This window comes from Propithecus coquereli, unplaced genomic scaffold (assembly GCF_000956105.1).
Source record: "Propithecus coquereli isolate 6110/MARCELLA unplaced genomic scaffold, Pcoq_1.0 Scaffold2, whole genome shotgun sequence".
Lineage (NCBI taxonomy): Eukaryota > Metazoa > Chordata > Mammalia > Primates > Indriidae > Propithecus > Propithecus coquereli.
Window position 1 is genome coordinate 1,342,023 of NW_012144966.1, and position 6,000 is coordinate 1,348,022.

Below are 6,000 nucleotides of genomic sequence, written 5' to 3' on the forward strand. Positions count from 1 at the left end.
GAGCTGGGTATGTGCCCTCACAGCTCTGGCCTTCAGGGAAAGAAACTGAGTCAGAAGGAGCCTTGGGCCACCCTTGCTCGCTGGTGTAAGGATGACAGGCCCTAATTCTGCCTTTGCCGGCCCCATTCTCAACGTTCCCTTTCCCTTCCCTGACTTAATTCCTGGGACAGGTGTGCATTCCCTGGGCCCTTGCCCAGCCTGGGGAAGGTTCCGAGAGCTGAAGCAAGGCCAGGTTCGGAAGGAAGTCGAGTCGGGGTGTAGCGAATGTCCAGGCACAGGCTCACGAGGGACAGGAACAAACACACCCAGATCACACTTCTGGGAGAGGGGTGGGACAAAAACCACTGTAGCAAATCACTGACCGTACCTGTCACCTGCAGCTTGGCTTCAGGCTGCTGTTGTTAAGAAAAGAAAGGGTTGCTAAGAAAATAAGCCCTCTGCACCTGCAGCTGCGTGACGCTGGCCCCAGCTGTGTTCACAGGCAGCATGCAGACCTGAACTCATGTTTGACAGAGTTTGTGTCCATCAGGGTGGTGAAGGGGAATCTTCCTGGCAGGCAAGAAAAACTCAGCAATGCCTCCAGGCAAAGGAGCCCGGTGGTGAACTACCTGTCAGCTGGCGTGAGGGGAAGCCATGTGTGAAGGAGCTTTATTGTGACAGTTCCTGCAGTACGAAGTCACTGGGGTGTCCGGGGAAGTGCTCTGCAGAAAGCGACAAACTTCATCATTCTTGTGTATTTTCTACACACAAATGAGAGTCCTGAAAGCAAAGCCAACATTCGGTGGCGTGTCCTACCTTCTGTGGTCCTTATACATTCACACCTGTTGCTTTGTGGGCAAGACGCCTATAGCACGTCCTCTGTTACGGACAGTGGGATGAGAGCAGGCCAGAGCAAGACCGTATAGAAGGCTCCAGGTTGTCCCGACGCATGGCTTCTCCAAGTGGCACATGCAGGACACGCACTCTGTGGAAACTGCTGGAGGCTGACTGTGCGTCCTGGCCGGGACCATCTCAGCCCAGCCCGCCAGCCCTGGAGGACGATGCTCTGAAGCCAGGCTGCCTGGGCCTCTGCTTGAACACGCCATGCTTTCGGCAGCCTGCTGAGATGTGGGGGTTCCCCGTGGGAGGGACGCAAAGCCAATCTTGATGTCTTCGGAGCTTTCACTTAGTTCTTCTTTTGGGGTGGCTGTCCCTCTGTCAGTTTTCTTCTGGGAAAACACAGCCCTCCTGGAAAGGCTCCTCAGGGCCGGCCCCACCCAGCCCAGAGCAGGGCACTCTTGGGAGACCGGCTGCTTTGCCCTCAGGGCTCCCTCCCTCTGTCCTTGGAGCTGAGGTGCCCCACCAGCCCAGCAGCCACAGTGTGGGGAGGGCTTAGGACGGGCCGGCCTAGGCCTTGGCACAATGACCCCTGCCCCCTTCTCTCCACGTGGTGGGCTCCTTGTATCAGACCCTACCACATGGTAGGGTCTCTTTACAACCTCATGGGGTCTGAAGAATGGCCCCCCAGAGATGCTCATGTCTGGATCTCTGGAACCTTACGTGATAAAAAGGACTTTGCAGATGTAATTCAGTTAAGGATCTTGAGACGGGAAGATTTTCCTGGACTACCTGTGGGGCCAACGTCATCACAAAAAGTTCTTAAAAAAGGGAGGCAGGAGGTCAGAGAAGAGAGAAGTTGCTACATTCCTGGCTTTGAAGATGAAGGAAGGGGCCAGGAGCCAGGGAGTGCAGGCAGCCCCTGGAAGCTGGGAAGGGCAAGGAAACAGATTCTCCCCTGGAGCCTCCAGAAGGAACACAGCCCTGTTGATTTCAGACTTCTGACATCCAGAACTATAAAAGAGTGCATTTATAGTGTTTAAAGCCACCAAATTTGTGGTCATTTATCATAGCAGCAACAGGAAAGGAAAACAAACATGAACAGATGTCAGGGCACCTCGTGTGATTTTTCTTTCTTTCTTTCTTTCTTTCTGTTTTTTTGGTTTTTTTAGCATCTATTGATTAACAGAATACATAGTGACAAAAAGCCATCTTGAAGTTATGTTCCAAGTGTGATCTCAGATCTCAGCATGAATCCAAACTGTCTGGGTTCAAATCTCAGCTCTATCACTTACAGCCATGTGACCTTGGGCTACTTTGAGCCTCAGTGTTCTTACTCTGCAAATAAAAGTGATGACAATACCTTATGCTATTGTGAAGATTACATGACTTAATCTGTAGAAAGCATTTGGGAAAATGCCTGGCATGCTGTAAGTGCTATGGAAGTGATTATTTTTATTATTATCTTTATTAAAACATAGAATAGATGCAAGAGACATATTATTTGTCCATTCAATAGATAATGTACAGAGTCCACTTGCTCAAGGCTTCTTGGGCTTGGCTCCGGGTCATGGTCCTCAAATAAAAAAATAGATAATGTACAAATAATTTTTAGTCCTGCTTTACTTCACTGCACTTCTGTTTTTTAATATGTCCTAAGAAGGCCTAGTCTTGTACAGAAGAAAATACAAATGCTCACCTCAAATCAATACAAACACACTGATTCTTTTCTAGTGGGTTCTCAGCCCAGTTACCAAGCCCATTTCCTTTGACATTCGTTATACCATCAGCCAGGCCCAAAGGACAAACCCCACTCCCAGTCCAACTTCCCTTATCAGGACCCTCCAAACTAGACTGGAGTCTCCAAAGCACTGGGTAGCAGAAACAGCAGTCATTTTCCTCATCAGTGTTCAGGTATGAGGCAGCAATGTGCCCAGCTCTAGGGGATGTGTCATGACTAGCTTAAGCCTGTTATGGTAACCCCACTTACGTTTGCCAATTGGCTGGGTTTAGTGGTGGGCATGTGACCTATCTAGCTGTTACTCTAGACATGAGTGAAAATCCAATGGTGGATTTCCAGGAAAATTTTCCTTTCCTGATAAAAAAAGTTTAGTTATGGTCCAGTCAGTAAGACAGACCCCATGCTAGGTATTTCAAGCAGGAAGGGGTTTCATATAGGGAATTAGAACTTCTGAGAGGGCTGGAGGAACAAAAGTAAAGTCAAACTAGTGCTGGGTCTCAGGACGGCTGCCAGCTTTCGGAGTCAGGAAGCTACAGAAACCACAGGAGACTGCACTGATGATCACAGCTGTCTGCAGACCCAAATAGGTGATTTTCAGGTAAACTAGAAGCCACTACAAAATCTCATGTGTGCCCTTCTTCCTTCCAAATCTTGCAAAAGTACCTCCCATTGGTGAGATCTAACCCAGGGCTCTGTTAGCAAGCGATTCTGGGGTCTGTAGTTCTCAGGCTGTCAGTCTCTGTGGAAGGTGGGGGATGGTGCTGAGTTTCCAAAGATATTCTGCCCCAAAGCGAAACCCCTTCTCGTTCTCGCTTTTGCACTTAAAAAAAATCAGGACAAGAAGCACGGACCTGATGTTGTCAATGTTGTGACTATAAGGTGAAGATTCACTCACTCACTCACTCATTTGTTCAACACCTATCAATAGGGGACCATCCTAGGCTGAAGACTGGCTGCACTGCTGCGCTAATGACGACAATAGCAATTACAATTTTTGGAACACTTTTTTTTGCTGAATGCCACGCTTAGCATTTGTGCACATTATCCTATTTCATCTTCATCCATACCTGCTGCTTATGCACATACACACTCCATGCTCAACGTTCAGAGGGTAACAGGAACACTGAACGTACGGCGTATCCATTCTGCTCCAGGCGCCATTCTGAACTCTTTACATATTTTAATTCCTTTAATTCTTTCAACAACTCAGGAGGTAGATTCTATAATCATCACCGTCTTCATTTGGATGAGGAAATTGAGGCACAGAGAAGTTATATTAATACTACTTGCCCAGCATCACCAACTAGTAAGTGATGAAGCTGAGATTTGAATCTGGGAAGGTTAATACAGAAGCCCATGAATTGAATGACTACTCTGTGTGAGAAGCTAAGGACAGTGGTTGCCTTTGGGGAGGGGAGCGCTGTTATGTTGGAGATTTACTTTTATTGCATAACTTATGTATTGTTTGACTTTTTAGTGTGTATTTCTAAAGATAAATGCATTTCCAAGCAGGAGAAAGCTTAATTGGCAGATTCATATTTATCCTTTAAAACCCAGCTCTCCCAGGAAGCCTTTCTTGACCCTCCTCCCAGATCACTCTCTGGTTCTCATCTGTGTCGATACCAAGCACCTGGTGTATGATTGGTTCCCAGGAAGCCTTTGCCAAACATTCCCCACAAGCCATGTCTGGATCTTCCAATCTTGTCTTCCCAAAGTGCCACTTTCTCAGTGTTATTCCCTTGCTCAAAAATCTTCATGGGTCCCTATTTGCTGCCCCTACTGGGTCTGAATTCTGAGTTTCAAGGCTGTCCTCTCCCTACCTAACTAATCTTGCTCACAGTCCTTCAACTTCTACCCAGCCTTCGGGACTCAGCCTTCAGGAAGCGACACTTTTACTCCTGGCCTCAGAAAGAGCTTTCTCCTCTGCTCCCACGCATTGGGTCTCTCCCACCACAGTTGAGCACATCATCTGAGCTGCCGCTTGCAAGGAGCCAGCAGGCAACGCGGCTCTCTTCTCCTGTCCCATGCTCCTCAGGACAGCACAATAAACTCACCCAGCCTCCACGAGTGTGACAACAAAGCTTTACGACAAAGATAGGCGATCATGTGTGTACTCACCATTTACAGGTTGTCACTGCAGGGCAGCTTACAGATTTCCTCGCTTCGCCTAAAAGTCTTTACCTCTTGGCACCACCGTTTTTGGAGGACTTTCGGTCTCCCTGCTCTATCCCCTGGCAGTGAATTGTCCTTTCTCCATTTCGAATCGAATGGCTCATCTGTCCCTCTTGGCCTGCCCGCCTTTCACCATGCCCCGTGCCACTCCGTCCTATCTTCCTCAGGAAAGAGCTTAGGCTGACCTCCAGGTCTGTGCATCTAACTGCTTGCCGGGGGGCTCAGCAAACACCTCCAGCCAACAGGCCCTACAGTGATCTCTCCAGCCCACGCCCCCCAACCTGCTCCTCTTGTGACTCACCTTGTCGTGGCAGAGGCGTCACAACCTTCCCCACACTGCCCGAGCCAGAAACCTGGCAGTTGTCTTGGACACCTCCCTCTCTCTAATTCCCCGTGACTCCTCATCAGGACTCATGCTGCTGTCTCTGCTCCCGAACTCCAGTTCTGGAAATTTCCACCCAGGTACTCCTCTACCTGGTTGCCAGCTATCCCAAACCCTGTACTCATCATCACATGGAGTATTTTTTTTTTTTTTTTTGAGACAGAGTCTCGCTCTGTTGCCCAGGCTAGAGTGCCGTCAACAGGAAAGGAAAACAAACATGAACAGATGTCAGGGCACCTCGTGTGATTTTTCTTTCTTTCTTTCTTTCTTTCTGTTTTTTTGGTTTTTTTAGCATCTATTGATTAACAGAATACATAGTGACAAAAAGCCATCTTGAAGTTATGTTCCAAGTGTGATCTCAGATCTCAGCATGAATCCAAACTGTCTGGGTTCAAATCTCAGCTCTATCACTTACAGCCATGTGACCTTGGGCTACTTTGAGCCTCAGTGTTCTTACTCTGCAAATAAAAGTGATGACAATACCTTATGCTATTGTGAAGATTACATGACTTAATCTGTAGAAAGCATTTGGGAAAATGCCTGGCATGCTGTAAGTGCTATGGAAGTGATTATTTTTATTATTATCTTTATTAAAACATAGAATAGATGCAAGAGACATATTATTTGTCCATTCAATAGATAATGTACAGAGTCCACTTGCTCAAGGCTTCTTGGGCTTGGCTCCGGGTCATGGTCCTCAAATAAAAAAATAGATAATGTACAAATAATTTTTAGTCCTGCTTTACTTCACTGCACTTCTGTTTTTTAATATGTCCTAAGAAGGCCTAGTCTTGTACAGAAGAAAATACAAATGCTCACCTCAAATCAATACAAACACACTGATTCTTTTCTAGTGGGTTCTCAGCCCAGTTACCAAGCCCATTTCCTT